The sequence below is a fragment of the Ostrea edulis genome, chromosome 9 (genome assembly GCF_947568905.1).
Source record: "Ostrea edulis chromosome 9, xbOstEdul1.1, whole genome shotgun sequence".
Lineage (NCBI taxonomy): Eukaryota > Metazoa > Mollusca > Bivalvia > Ostreida > Ostreidae > Ostrea > Ostrea edulis.
In genome coordinates this window covers 66,556,273-66,572,541 of record NC_079172.1, presented here as the reverse complement: position 1 = coordinate 66,572,541, position 16,269 = coordinate 66,556,273, and positions in this window count along the sequence as shown.

Genomic DNA, 16,269 nt, shown 5'->3' with positions numbered 1-16,269 from the left:
TTGGATGAGAGCTTGGGAAGTCTTCAGAATCATTTGATGATTTGATAATTTTATGGTTTCTATAAAAGAAATTTATCTCGTGTATGTCGTTAAAATAGGTAGTGACAGTTCCATCGCCAAACGCTCGGTATCAGGTGTGAATGTCACGGGTCCTCGGAGATGACCTTAAAATCGGAAGTCCCGTGTCACAGTAGGTGTGGCACGCTAAATAACCCACACTGCTCAATGACCGTAAGCGCCGAGCATAGGCCTAAATTTTAAGCCCTTTACCGGTCGTGGTGACGTCTCTATATTAGTGAAAAATTATCGAGCGTTAAGCAAGATACAATCAATCAATTAATCAAGTCGACCAGCGTCTTTCTTTTTTGTTAAAATAAATTTTTGGAACTCGTGGCTTTTTTCTCCAAATTGCATTTTTAAAACCTTTTGACATATGTACTTATTGCCTATCATCAAATCTTTCAAGACTACGGCATTTCGTGCTGATTTGATAAACGTGTTCAAAGTGTAAAGAGGCAACTTGCTGTTTCTTCTTCCGTGCGAATTGCCTGTTTATTTCCAACGATTTTGATTAAGTATATACTTTTCTTGTATTACAGCAGAAACAGAACCTTAATGACTCCAGATTCATTGATTCAAAAAGGTGATTCTAACTCATATTTCGTATCAAAGATGTTTAAAGTAAATGAATATAATTGGAGAAGTATAATTTTTTTCTAGAAATTTCCTAAACTATACACACAGGCGGATTACAAGTCAGTACGATACCATTGAATCGATTCCCTCAACTCAGTCCATCTTCCAGTAACGAAGCTAATAGTGGCGATCCAGAATCAACATTTCACGGCGGGAAGTTTGAACCGTTAGAACCTCAAATGTGTTGTCAGCAAAATGATTTTACTGATAATTCGATAAGTTCAAAAGAGAATAGTCATGCTAAGCTGTTGTCATCAGACAGTGTGTACTGTCATATGAACATGGAAGTCGACCATTACGACATTATAGATTTGCCATTCGATAGTAGTCAGGAAACTGATGAAGACTTCTACTCTCCACACAGTTCAAACAGTTGTTGCAATATTACAGAATCGGGGTGTTCATCGAAAAACAGCGAAAATGGATATTTATTGTCCGTAAAGCAGTGCAGCGAAACTCTAAACAAAAATTCACAAACAGCAGATATATTTGGAACCCATGACATCCGCGAAATAGGACATTTTAAAACTGGTATGATGAAGAAAAATTGAATTTCATCAGTAAAGGTGAAGATAGAAGCAATGCACTTAGAAGAATTGTCAAGAAAATTGCGTAACTTTCAACAGTACCCTGAAGATACCGAATTCAATGATTTGGTGTAGTTTAAAGTTGCATTCATATGCAAACAACCTCATACAAATAGAAAAATACTAAAAAACAGATGAACCTCATCCGGACAAATACTGAGATACTGAGGAACATCATACAGAAAATACTGAGATACCGATATATTGACGCGTCTTTTACAAAGAAATACTTTTTTCCTTCCACGGAGATTGCAGACATCAAGAAATTAAGATATTGAAAGATTCCAATTTAGAATTTTGAATTAGCTATGACAGAAATTCACATTTTAAAATGGTTTGATTTATATTGGATCATTGTATAAAGCGCTGTTTTCGTATGTATGCAGCTAGGGACACCTGGCGCACTGGATTTATGGGTTACGAGTTTGTGAATATACTACATAGTTTTACATTTCTCTGCATCGCCAACGTATTGTTTTTCTTTTATTTCACAATAACATTAATACTATTATATTCCCCGACACGTCACTGCGAATCAAAGATGAAGCAAAGCACAAACTTCCAAAGCAAAATTCCTATTTAACTGCCAGTCCTAAGGTGCCGAGGTGCAATTATTATGTCAAGATAATGGCTTCCACAGTTGAAAAGGACGGTGTTGTATCAGTTCAGAGTTTTACTTTTACCGATCGTTTTGGATCAGTGGTCAAATCATTCGTATCGTGAAGAAAGTCAGTGATTAATCTCTTGTATTCACCAAAGGTGACTTTAGAAGTGAGAGTCATGGGTCTTTTAAATGAGACTTTACAAACCAAGGTACCATGTTTCGTTTGGCGTTGATAAAATAAACTCAACCAATGTTAGCGGTCTGAGCACCATGCGTAGGTCTAAATTTGTGACACTTCATTTGCAGCTGATGGCATCCGAATTCTAGGGAAAAAATACAAAGAAACAAACATTTAAAAACCATATTTCTTTCATTTGTAAAATAACAGGAAACAGATGTGCAGATATATTTTCACAACACGCTTGTGCTATTAGTATATATTTTCAAATTGCATTGCTTGACATTCTTACGTTTCCTGAAAATTGTTTATCCTTTCCAGTTTTTATTCATAGCACAACAATACAAAAATTAGTCTGGAAATAAAGTTCACAGTTACAGAAATGATGAACTTTGTCATATTATGCTTGTAGGTTAAGGTACATAAATTACATAAAGCAGATGATATGATTCTTCAAATCATTCAAACACTCGACATGACATCATGAATTTTGATAAACACTTCAAACATCCACTCCACTAATTAATTGGAATCTCATAACTTGTGATTGAACCTCCACCTGTCACGATCTAGCTTATAGTAACTATATATTCACATAGTATCCAATGAATAACCATCTAACATATTTTGGATGACAAAGAACCGTTGCGTTGGATTACCGAGGTTGCAAGTGAACAATTATCATTTAAAGTTCTTCCCCCCACTAGTAAACGGCTGTAGATTAACGTTATTCTAGATTACATTGGTTGTGTAGTAAATAGGGCTATACGGACCATGGATATCGGCCTGCATAGCTCAGTGGTTAGAGCACCTGACTAGTAATACTGGGGTCCCGGGTTCGATTTCCGGTCAAGCCACATATTTTCTCCTGTCTCCTATACTATATTTGGTGCCGTGACCACCCCTGGATTTGCAGGTTGTCCTACCAGGGCGAAAAGAACCTGGGTTGTGTGTGTCTTCGAGGGCGAAGACTATTTAAGGAGGAAGGAATGTAGTAATTAGGTCTATATAGACCGTGGATATCGGCCTGGATAGCTCAGTGGTTAAAGCTCCTGACTAGTAATGCAGGGGGCCCGGGTTCGATTCCTGGTCCAGCCAAGATTTTCTCCTCTTTCCTTTATATACTACAGTAGTCTCGCTTACTGGTTTTATGAAATGCGAAGATAACGAACAGTGATCAATCTCATGACTCCTATAAGCAATATAGAATAGAGAGTTAGGCTAACACAGACCCCTGGATAGATCTGAAGTTCTCGTTTCATTTATGAGTCAAAATTTCTATCTTAAAGTTATTGTCATGCTTGCTTGTCGACAGCTCTAGACTAAACTTTTCTCGCTCACTAGTGAACAGCTCAAATTAAACGTCTAATGCCGCTTACTAGTGAACAGGTCAAGATTAATTTGTAATCTCGCTTCCTTGTGAACAGCTCTAGATACATCTATATGTAATATGTGTTAGATGCTTTTAAATGAATACTGAATTTTAAATGAGAACTTATCTTTATTTGTAATTATCGGCCAGATGTTTGTGCAAAAAATCAACAAACAATTGTTACCAGACCTGTGCCATACATTTGTCACTTTTAACGCATAATTATCATATATTGTTATAGATTTTGATTACAATCGTATAATGGTTGAAACACATGTACTGCAGGTACGGCGTCCAGCCAAAATAACTCAAGGAATCGAACAGTTTTGAATAATTTAGTCATAAATTCATAATGGTGTACTCTTCCGTCCCTTTTTCTTGGACTAAATGTGAGCTTGTATTGCTAGTAAAGAATACCTAACTCAGTAGTGAATAGTGATTATGGACAATATATCTACAATTTAAAGTGAAAGTGAAAACGGTTAAGATCTTGTTTTAATTCTTAATTCTGGAAGCCATTAACCTGTAACACACTGAACGAACAGAAATAGTCATTATTTTTTAACAGTGCACCAAAAATGACATGCGTTAAAGATTTGTCTTGTCTAAACATTCAGCCCTACCACAACATTGCCTGTACTTTTAGCAGTGACGTAGCCTGAGTTAATTAATGTGTACGCCTATTGTAAGACGAGGGGTCTAATAGAGAAAAAACATGCCGTAACGACAACGGTTTAGACCCGGAAAGGTGTAACACTAACAAGATATCCAAGATATCAGAACCAATAGGGAGACTAATGTACCGCAGATACTGCAGACACTTATTTTTCACCTATGTTTGTAGGATTTAATAGGTTTTTTTATGTGTACGCCTGGGCGTTTTGACGTAATCGTAGCTACGCGCCTGCTTTTAGTGACGGTAACGAATAGTGATCAATCTCATCAATCCCATTAAGAATACGACAATACAATAAAGGCAAACAGGGGAATCAGACAAGGCTGTCCTATTTCAGCTATTCCATACCTCATTCTTGTCGAAATTCTGTCAAATTAAGTTAAAACGAACAACTCGATCCATGGCTTTACATCTAAAAACCTAGAGAATGAAATAGAAAAATATCCAACATGCGGACGACATGACAAAGCATTAAGTGATACCGAGTCCCTGAAACAAGCGATTAAAACTCTTAACAGTTTCTGTGAATGAGCAGCTTTAAAAATAAACTTCACCAAATCAGAATACATTTTACTTGGAAACCTTAAAAACCAGTTTGAAACAGTAGAAGGAATTAAAGTAACTTAGAAAGCCGTAAAGTCTTTAGGCATTTATATAGGACAAGACGAAATGCATGTTACAATAAAAACTGGATGAAAATATATCGCAAAATCGAAATGTTGTTTGAATCATGGAAAAGAAGAGCATTATCATTATTATAAAACTTATTTATGTTGCAAGCATCTTAGAATTACCAAATACTAAGTTTATAAAAGACTTGAATTCCTGTTATTTAACTGTTTTGGAATAAAACATAGAATTAAAAGAAGCACATTGAAAGGAGATATAAAGATGGCGGCATAGGTAAGTTGATTTAGAGTCTAAACTGAAAGCATTAAAAGGAATGTGGATTCCACGCCTTCTTACAAGTAAACATATCATTAAAAATATATAGAGAGTTTCTGCAGAGTATTGACATTATTTAGTTACTTAACACATCTGTGTGAGTATAGGCCAATCCGAAAACATGAGTTATCTTTCCTTGATCCGGGACGTAGTGCGCTTGCGTAACAGTAGTTTAAGACTTCCGGGTAGTAGATTCGAGAAGCGTCATTATCAACAGTACAGAAGGCCGCAAATATATTGCTGTATACTTTTACAGTAATCACGCCAACAAATATTTTAACATTTATTTAAAAAAATCCCAATGCATAGGTTTACTTCATACACATGAAAATAACCGATTTGCATGTAAAAATAATAGAAAATCAACGTTGTAAGTAGATGAGGACCCCCCTCCCTCAATATAATGTTCTATCGTTAAAGTGAATGGCCTGTCCCGAGACGCTGTTTGATTATTCTAACTAACACCCCCCGCCTATTTTCCAAGATTGCACGTGTTTTATGACTGAAATTATCATACATGTATATCATACATTGCATACATTTCCTCAAAATCTTTAGCCCGTGTTTTAATACAGTCAGATTTTATAATAGAATATCAGATGTTACTCGTTCAATATCAATGTAGTACATTCAGCGATACAAGTTCTGTCACGATGTACGTCTAGGTATGTCGGACTGACACCTCTGGATTCTGAAAATGTCCATCTCTTCGATTGGCGAGTAAAATTTATCCCAGCCTGTACTTGTAAGTGAGAGGCCACTGACAGATTTCTAGCTGTCTCCCCACAAACTTTATACAGTTTCAAATACAAGTATAACCATAAAGAAATTCGTCGTCACAAACCATCTTTAAACTGACATTTACACATGCAATGATGTCAATTGTAGCACACTTTCGTACGATAAGTATGTTATATATTCTGTAGTATCTGATGATGTGTCACTTCAAATGATAGGGAAGTTCAACCAGAAATCTGATCTAAGCACTTTTCCGAATTCAATTGTTTATCTGGGAAGGTAAATAAATACTGGTAGAACGTTGGGAAACATTTTGTTGTTCAGAAAGCCTATGGTACTGCCTTAGTAATGTGATCTTTTATATTGTGCATAATAATGCGTTCTACATTTCATTTGGTGTGGCTGTTGAATGGTTTATTTGTGATATCAGATGCTCAAACAGTGAATCTTCGAGTCTGCTCAAAGTATGTAAACGTTTTATTGTATGTTACGACTTTTATGATGTTTGATATATTCTAATTTCAAGATCTCCATTCATTGTTGAATGAAAACTTTACCTCCAAACAGTGAAGGCGACCCTCTACAATGCTGTCGTAATTACAAACTACGTGGTGATTCATGTGAAGGTAACTATCAGAAAAGTTTCTGAGAATTCTGAACTCTTTGAACTATTTTCTATTATGGTAATTGATGTATCATAAATGATGTCTTCGAGCAGAATGTTGGCCAGGCACCTTTGGCATAGATTGTAAGGAGGACTGTCCTGACGGGTTCTATGGACCTTTATGTGCAGAAGTCTGTAATTGTTCTTCATGCGACAAAGTCTCTGGGTGTCATTCTTCAACTCAGACTGGTAAGAAAAATATTTGTGTGTAATTTTCAGTGTTATTTGTCTGAAATCGCAAACTTTCTAAGATCACATTGATAATTACATATTTCTGACCAATAGCTTTTACAAATCCACTTTTATCTTAATCCACAAAATTTTATTTCAATTTGATACATTCAGGATCTCCCATTGTTTGTAGTTTGATATGACTTATATTCAAGAAGTTGTGCGTTTTCTATCGCTGAGCCTTTATGAGGGGGTAGAAAACACACGAGTTGGATATAAATCCTGTCAAACCACAAACCAAGGAAGATAATCTTCAACACATGTTAACACTCCTCCACCGATTATTCATTTACGTTGCTGTTTTGTCGGGAATTTAGTTTCGAGACATTTTGTAAATAAACTACGTAAAATTGACGTTTGTTTGTGGCGTGACAAACGGCGTGGAAAAACATAGTGTAATAATTAAGAATTATGTAATAGGTGAAATCCATTGCAGAAAGGAGTAAACACGTGATAAATTTTCATGTTGAATCCATCTATTGGAAGATTAAAAGTGAACGTATGGAACATTATTTCTTCTCCTATCCTTTACGGAGGGGTGTCCGGGTAGCGGAGAGGTAGCACTCTCGCTTCTCACCGCAGCGACTTGAGTTCAATCCCCGTGATCAGCAATGGTGGTATGTGAGAGGGTATGGCGGTCGCCCGCTCGGACACGTGCGTTAACTCCCACATCAATGACCCCCTAGCGCAAACATCCGTGCATCAAAGGACCCCATTGGAAATAAGCTTTCGAGCTTTCATGGATTATCCTTAGTATTTATGTATGTATGTTTGTATGTATGTATATAACGAATAATATTTATTTATTTTATATTGACTGCAGAAAAGGAAAGTCTAAACATTAACGTGATGGTAGAATGTCCCTATAGGTGTGAAGTGGGGGAAAAGGGAAATATAACAAACAGTGATCAATCCTATAGGGAATACGATGTTGAAATTTGGGGAAACGCGGACACTTAATCACCAGAGATAGGATAATGTACCTAGGAAGAGTAAGCATCCCCTTATGAATGGTCACACCCACCGTAAGCCCTCTCCATCTTTAACAAGAATTAAAATTGGTCACATAAACTACATAAATTAAATATGTGGTAGTATCAGTTGCATGATCTTCCAATTAGATGTGGCTAGTGAGTCACTCCTGTAGCTCGATCGGTAGATCACTGGACACTTGTGCCATAGGTCCAGGGTTTGATTCCCAACAGAGGCATATACCAGTCTCTGTTACAAATAGAGTTACTGATGTCAGATAATTTTCATCAGAAACTCATTTATCTCTTATTCTTATATTTCCAGATAAGGATATCAATTCTATTTCAGAGAATTCCAATAATGAGAGCGTTATCATTGGTTCATCATTGGCAGGAAGTCTTACTTTCATAATAGTTATCGTCATATACTGCAAAAAGAGGTAAAATGGGGAAATTTCACTTGGCATTGGATGAGAGCTTGGGAAGTCTTCAGAATCATTTGATGATTTGATAATTTTATGGTTTCTATAAAAGAAATTTATCTCGTGTTTGTGGAAATATAAATGTTTCTAGAATTTTTAAATACATAATATGGCGATTCAAATGCCATGTGAAATGGCTTGTATCGTTTTGGCTGTATATCTACGTAGCTCAGTTGACACGTATCGGGGTACTGACACGCAGATCCCGTGTTCAAATCCGCCAAACCGCCGCAGTGGCCGAGAGGTTAGAACGGTCGCTGGCATGCGGAAGCCCGGTGTTCGAATCCCGGCCGCGACAGACCTATGTCGTTAAAATAGGTAGTGACAGTTCCATCGCCAAACGCTCGGTATCAGGTGTGAATGTCACGGGTCCTCGGAGATGACCTTAAAATCGGAAGTCCCGTGTCACAGTAGGTGTGGCACGCTAAATAACCCACACTGCTCAATGACCGTAAGCGCCGAGCATAGGCCTAAATTTTAAGCCCTTTACCGGTCGTGGTGACGTCTCTATATTAGTGAAAAATTATCGAGCGTTAAGCAAGATACAATCAATCAATTAATCAAGTCGACCAGCGTCTTTCTTTTTTGTTAAAATAAATTTTTGGAACTCGTGGCTTTTTTCTCCAAATTGCATTTTTAAAACCTTTTGACATATGTACTTATTGCCTATCATCAAATCTTTCAAGACTACGGCATTTCGTGCTGATTTGATAAACGTGTTCAAAGTGTAAAGAGGCAACTTGCTGTTTCTTCTTCCGTGCGAATTGCCTGTTTATTTCCAACGATTTTGATTAAGTATATACTTTTCTTGTATTACAGCAGAAACAGAACCTTAATGACTCCAGATTCATTGATTCAAAAAGGTGATTCTAACTCATATTTCGTATCAAAGATGTTTAAAGTAAATGAATATAATTGGAGAAGTATAATTTTTTTCTAGAAATTTCCTAAACTATACACACAGGCGGATTACAAGTCAGTACGATACCATTGAATCGATTCCCTCAACTCAGTCCATCTTCCAGTAACGAAGCTAATAGTGGCGATCCAGAATCAACATTTCACGGCGGGAAGTTTGAACCGTTAGAACCTCAAATGTGTTGTCAGCAAAATGATTTTACTGATAATTCGATAAGTTCAAAAGAGAATAGTCATGCTAAGCTGTTGTCATCAGACAGTGTGTACTGTCATATGAACATGGAAGTCGACCATTACGACATTATAGATTTGCCATTCGATAGTAGTCAGGAAACTGATGAAGACTTCTACTCTCCACACAGTTCAAACAGTTGTTGCAATATTACAGAATCGGGGTGTTCATCGAAAAACAGCGAAAATGGATATTTATTGTCCGTAAAGCAGTGCAGCGAAACTCTAAACAAAAATTCACAAACAGCAGATATATTTGGAACCCATGACATCCGCGAAATAGGACATTTTAAAACTGGTATGATGAAGAAAAATTGAATTTCATCAGTAAAGGTGAAGATAGAAGCAATGCACTTAGAAGAATTGTCAAGAAAATTGCGTAACTTTCAACAGTACCCTGAAGATACCGAATTCAATGATTTGGTGTAGTTTAAAGTTGCATTCATATGCAAACAACCTCATACAAATAGAAAAATACTAAAAAACAGATGAACCTCATCCGGACAAATACTGAGATACTGAGGAACATCATACAGAAAATACTGAGATACCGATATATTGACGCGTCTTTTACAAAGAAATACTTTTTTCCTTCCACGGAGATTGCAGACATCAAGAAATTAAGATATTGAAAGATTCCAATTTAGAATTTTGAATTAGCTATGACAGAAATTCACATTTTAAAATGGTTTGATTTATATTGGATCATTGTATAAAGCGCTGTTTTCGTATGTATGCAGCTAGGGACACCTGGCGCACTGGATTTATGGGTTACGAGTTTGTGAATATACTACATAGTTTTACATTTCTCTGCATCGCCAACGTATTGTTTTTCTTTTATTTCACAATAACATTAATACTATTATATTCCCCGACACGTCACTGCGAATCAAAGATGAAGCAAAGCACAAACTTCCAAAGCAAAATTCCTATTTAACTGCCAGTCCTAAGGTGCCGAGGTGCAATTATTATGTCAAGATAATGGCTTCCACAGTTGAAAAGGACGGTGTTGTATCAGTTCAGAGTTTTATTTTTACCGATCGTTTTGGATCAGTGGTCAAATCATTCGTATCGTGAAGAAAGTCAGTGATTAATCTCTTGTATTCACCAAAGGTGACTTTAGAAGTGAGAGTCATGGGTCTTTTAAATGAGACTTTACAAACCAAGGTACCATGTTTCGTTTGGCGTTGATAAAATAAACTCAACCAATGTTAGCGGTCTGAGCACCATGCGTAGGTCTAAATTTGTGACACTTCATTTGCAGCTGATGGCATCCGAATTCTAGGGAAAAAATACAAAGAAACAAACATTTAAAAACCATATTTCTTTCATTTGTAAAATAACAGGAAACAGATGTGCAGATATATTTTCACAACACGCTTGTGCTATTAGTATATATTTTCAAATTGCATTGCTTGACATTCTTACGTTTCCTGAAAATTGTTTATCCTTTCCAGTTTTTATTCATAGCACAACAATACAAAAATTAGTCTGGAAATAAAGTTCACAGTTACAGAAATGATGAACTTTGTCATATTATGCTTGTAGGTTAAGGTACATAAATTACATAAAGCAGATGATATGATTCTTCAAATCATTCAAACACTCGACATGACATCATGAATTTTGATAAACACTTCAAACATCCACTCCACTAATTAATTGGAATCTCATAACTTGTGATTGAACCTCCACCTGTCACGATCTAGCTTATAGTAACTATATATTCACATAGTATCCAATGAATAACCATCTAACATATTTTGGATGACAAAGAACCGTTGCGTTGGATTACCGAGGTTGCAAGTGAACAATTATCATTTAAAGTTCTTCCCCCCACTAGTAAACGGCTGTAGATTAACGTTATTCTAGATTACATTGGTTGTGTAGTAAATAGGGCTATACGGACCATGGATATCGGCCTGCATAGCTCAGTGGTTAGAGCACCTGACTAGTAATACTGGGGTCCCGGGTTCGATTTCCGGTCAAGCCACATATTTTCTCCTGTCTCCTATACTATATTTGGTGCCGTGACCACCCCTGGATTTGCAGGTTGTCCTACCAGGGCGAAAAGAACCTGGGTTGTGTGTGTCTTCGAGGGCGAAGACTATTTAAGGAGGAAGGAATGTAGTAATTAGGTCTATGTAGACCGTGGATATCGGCCTGGATAGCTCAGTGGTTAAAGCTCCTGACTAGTAATGCAGGGGACCCGGGTTCGATTCCTGGTCCAGCCAAGATTTTCTCCTCTTTCCTTTATATACTACAGTAGTCTCGCTTACTGGTTTTATGAAATGCGAAGATAACGAACAGTGATCAATCTCATGACTCCTATAAGCAATATAGAATAGAGAGTTAGGCTAACACAGACCCCTGGATAGATCTGAAGTTCTCGTCTCATTTATGAGTCAAAATTTCTATCTTAAAGTTATTGTCATGCTTGCTTGTCGACAGCTCTAGACTAAACTTTTCTCGCTCACTAGTGAACAGCTCAAATTAAACGTCTAATGCCGCTTACTAGTGAACAGGTCAAGATTAATTTGTAATCTCGCTTCCTTGTGAACAGCTCTAGATACATCTATATGTAATATGTGTTAGATGCTTTTAAATGAATACTGAATTTTAAATGAAAACTTATCTTTATTTGTAATTATCGGCCAGATGTTTGTGCAAAAAATCAACAAACAATTGTTACCAGACCTGTGCCATACATTTGTCACTTTTAACGCATAATTATCATATATTGTTATAGATTTTGATTACAATCGTATAATGGTTGAAACACATGTACTGCAGGTACGGCGTCCAGCCAAAATAACTCAAGGAATCGAACAGTTTTGAATAATTTAGTCATAAATTCATAATGGTGTACTCTTCCGTCCCTTTTTCTTGGACTAAATGTGAGCTTGTATTGCTAGTAAAGAATACCTAACTCAGTAGTGAATAGTGATTATGGACAATATATCTACAATTTAAAGTGAAAGTGAAAACGGTTAAGATCTTGTTTTAATTCTTAATTCTGGAAGCCATTAACCTGTAACACACTGAACGAACAGAAATAGTCATTATTTTTTAACAGTGCACCAAAAATGACATGCGTTAAAGATTTGTCTTGTCTAAACATTCAGCCCTACCACAACATTGCCTGTACTTTTAGCAGTGACGTAGCCTGAGTTAATTAATGTGTACGCCTATTGTAAGACGAGGGGTCTAATAGAGAAAAAACATGCCGTAACGACAACGGTTTAGACCCGGAAAGGTGTAACACTAACAAGATATCCAAGATATCAGAACCAATAGGGAGACTAATGTACCGCAGATACTGCAGACACTTATTTTTCACCTATGTTTGTAGGATTTAATAGGTTTTTTTATGTGTACGCCTGGGCGTTTTGACGTAATCGTAGCTACGCGCCTGCTTTTAGTGACGGTAACGAATAGTGATCAATCTCATCAATCCCATTAAGAATACGACAATACAATAAAGGCAAACAGGGGAATCAGACAAGGCTGTCCTATTTCAGCTATTCCATACCTCATTCTTGTCGAAATTCTGTCAAATAAAATTAAAACGAACAACTCGATCCATGGCTTTACATCTAAAAACCTAGAGAATGAAATAGAAAAATATCCAACATGCGGACGACATGACAAAGCATTAAGTGATACCGAGTCCCTGAAACAAGCGATTAAAACTCTTAACAGTTTCTGTGAATGAGCAGCTTTAAAAATAAACTTCACCAAATCAGAATACATTTTACTTGGAAACCTTAAAAACCAGTTTGAAACAGTAGAAGGAATTAAAGTAACTTAGAAAGCCGTAAAGTCTTTAGGCATTTATATAGGACAAGACGAAATGCATGTTACAATAAAAACTGGATGAAAATATATCGCAAAATCGAAATGTTGTTTGAATCATGGAAAAGAAGAGCATTATCATTATTATAAAACTTATTTATGTTGCAAGCATCTTAGAATTACCAAATACTAAGTTTATAAAAGACTTGAATTCCTGTTATTTAACTGTTTTGGAATAAAACATAGAATTAAAAGAAGCACATTGAAAGGAGATATAAAGATGGCGGCATAGGTAAGTTGATTTAGAGTCTAAACTGAAAGCATTAAAAGGAATGTGGATTCCACGCCTTCTTACAAGTAAACATATCATTAAAAATATATAGAGAGTTTCTGCAGAGTATTGACATTATTTAGTTACTTAACACATCTGTGTGAGTATAGGCCAATCCGAAAACATGAGTTATCTTTCCTTGATCCGGGACGTAGTGCGCTTGCGTAACAGTAGTTTAAGACTTCCGGGTAGTAGATTCGAGAAGCGTCATTATCAACAGTACAGAAGGCCGCAAATATATTGCTGTATACTTTTACAGTAATCACGCCAACAAATATTTTAACATTTATTTAAAAAAATCCCAATGCATAGGTTTACTTCATACACATGAAAATAACCAATTTGCATGTAAAAATAATAGAAAATCAACGTTGTAAGTAGATGAGGACCCCCCTCCCTCAATATAATGTTCTATCGTTAAAGTGAATGGCCTGTCCCGAGACGCTGTTTGATTATTCTAACTAACACCCCCCGCCTATTTTCCAAGATTGCACGTGTTTTATGACTGAAATTATCATACATGTATATCATACATTGCATACATTTCCTCAAAATCTTTAGCCCGTGTTTTAATACAGTCAGATTTTATAATAGAATATCAGATGTTACTCGTTCAATATCAATGTAGTACATTCAGCGATACAAGTTCTGTCACGATGTACGTCTAGGTATGTCGGACTGACACCTCTGGATTCTGAAAATGTCCATCTCTTCGATTGGCGAGTAAAATTTATCCCAGCCTGTACTTGTAAGTGAGAGGCCACTGACAGATTTCTAGCTGTCTCCCCACAAACTTTATACAGTTTCAAATACAAGTATAACCATAAAGAAATTCGTCGTCACAAACCATCTTTAAACTGACATTTACACATGCAATGATGTCAATTGTAGCACACTTTCGTACGATAAGTATGTTATATATTCTGTAGTATCTGATGATGGGTCACTTCAAATGATAGGGAAGTTCAACCAGAAATCTGATCTAAGCACTTTTCCGAATTCAATTGTTTATCTGGGAAGGTAAATAAATACTGGTAGAACGTTGGGAAACATTTTGTTGTTCAGAAAGCCTATGGTACTGCCTTAGTAATGTGATCTTTTATATTGTGCATAATAATGCGTTCTACATTTCATTTGGTGTGGCTGTTGAATGGTTTATTTGTGATATCAGATGCTCAAACAGTGAATCTTCGAGTCTGCTCAAAGTATGTAAACGTTTTATTGTATGTTACGACTTTTATGATGTGTGTACCTGTAAATACAGCCATTTTGGGTAAATTATTTGGAGTTTTACTCAAATTATTATGTAAATTTGTGGCGAAAAGGGGGATCTAAATCTGTCATTGCAATTTCTGTTATGACACGATACATGCCTATACATAATCAAGTACATTTCAAGGGGGCTAAAACGAGTAAAAGAGGGAAGATACAGAGACGTCAAAAGCATTCTATTGGGGGTTAAACTTACCTTTCCCCAGAGAGTACATCTCAGAATGTGGCAGCCCCCCCCCCCCCCAGATCACACAGATCTATGAAAAATAATCTATATCAATCGAGCAATATTGATCAAAATTAATTTTTAAAAAATAATTTAATTAACTATTTTTCTGCATTTACAGCATATCATTTGATATTAACAATTCCAGCTTATGCAGCAGTGTACAAATGATTTGCACAGAGAATGAACACGTCCAGGTACTTTGGAGAAAATTACCCAAACATTGTAGTCTGGTTTATTTTTGGAAGAGTCGATTGGTAGTTGTGGAATAATTTTAGCCCTGATAAAACAATGAGAGCGTTGATTTCCTAATTTAATTGATTTTTTACTATTTTAAAAGTGGGGGGTGTGTGTTATGCAAGATCTTTGCACGTGTCGATCCTTGTGAGATGCCATCATCTCTTGAGAATCAGAAGTTCTGTTCTGATTTCATACAAAATAATGATGCCAGTCGTAAGTAAGCAAATGAATGTCTGCGTGATTTCCAATTTAATTTTTAACCCCCCCCCAATCACACCCGATTCGATCAAGAAATTCGTTTTTGTTTCCATTAACATTTTCTTACTATCTCGTACAAATGATTTCAACTGTTTTCGATTTTGAACAGCACCCATACTAATATAACTCTTATAATGTATGCGAAGTATGAGTGTGTTACTACCCAGAAGTTGTCATATTCACACTAAATGTAAGAATATAAAGAGAGATAACTCACGTTTTCGGAAAGGCCTATAAGATGATACAACATATCTTTAAAAAGTTTGAATTCATGTATGAATTTTCTAATATTCCCTATATCAAAGCACAAAATAAAACCAAAACTTTGTTTTTAAAGCAAAAAGCGAAAACGTTTTACTCAACTTTGATAAAACATAAATTTCAAAAGCCCACATTTTTGGATAGACATGGTCCAGTAGTATATAAGAGCCTGCAGTAGGGAAATCAATCAGTGTGATGGGACAGCTCCAAAAGGGAAATAAATCAGTGTGATGGGACAGCTCCAGAAGGGAAATCAATCAGTCTGATGGGAACAGCTCCAGAAGGGAAATCAATCAGTCTGATGGGAACAGCTCCAGAAGGGAAATCAATCAATCTGATGGGAACAGCTCCAGAAGGTAAATCAATCAGTCTGATGGGAACAGCTCCAGAAGGGAACTCAATCAGTCTGATGGGAACAGCTCCAGAAGCGCGTAGAGGAGAGAGTAGGTAGGCAAAAAATAAAAATAAGTAATAGGCTAGGGTAAAAAAAAGAGCATTAGTGGAAATAGCTTAAGGAATTGCAGTGGGGTACTGGGTGCAATTATCCTGAATAAGGGTTAGGCACCCTGTACTATCACTAAGAAATAGGAATT